Raw genomic sequence first — 790 nt, 5'->3', positions numbered from 1 at the left:
TATTTTTGGGTAAATGGTTGAAACTTGAGACCATAATCCCAAGTGAAATAAATCAAACACAAGTGAGTAAATATCACATTGATTCACTGCTGTGAGAAACTGGAAGTGTAACTAAGGACTTACATATGTAGTAAATATTGCAGAATAGGAAAAAATGATCAAATGAGAAGTGGAATAAAATAGGAAGGATGATAAGGGGGGACAATCCTCTCGGAACCCCCTCCTGTCTCTCTCTCTGACAGGAGCTTTCTTTCTCTCAATAAATATATTCTGCTTATAAAAAAGGACTTACATATATAATATATATTGCAGAATACAAAAAAATGTTCAAATGAGAAGTAGAATAAAAGAGGAAGGAGGATAAAAGAAGGAAGGAAACAAAGATTTTGTAAATAAGGAATGGAAGAAGGCTTAAAGAGTGAAATATGAAAATGAACAACCATTTTGTATCTGTATATTCAAAATGGGATAGATATATAGCTGCATTCTCTCAATTCAATGAATAGAGAGATTTGTCCTAATAGTGTTTGTGGAGAGGATATCATCTCTGCATCTTGTATAATGAATAACCACTAAGACAACAATATGCAATGTATTAATTACTGAAATTGTGCTAGTAATCAGTTTTGAAACTCTCATTGCTATTTGTTTCTCAATAAAATTATTTTTAGGGATCCTGAATAGGCCCAGAGTGCAGGCCCAGCATGGAACTCTTCAGCAGAACTCCTTGCAAAGAGGCAAGAGGCAAGACCCACCCAGCTGATTCAGGAGCAGAACATCTTGCCAGAGA

This window comes from Octodon degus, unplaced genomic scaffold (genome assembly GCF_000260255.1).
Source record: "Octodon degus isolate 3935 unplaced genomic scaffold, OctDeg1.0 scaffold00103, whole genome shotgun sequence".
Classification (NCBI taxonomy): Eukaryota; Metazoa; Chordata; class Mammalia; order Rodentia; family Octodontidae; genus Octodon; species Octodon degus.
Note: the sequence above shows the minus strand (reverse complement) of the source record.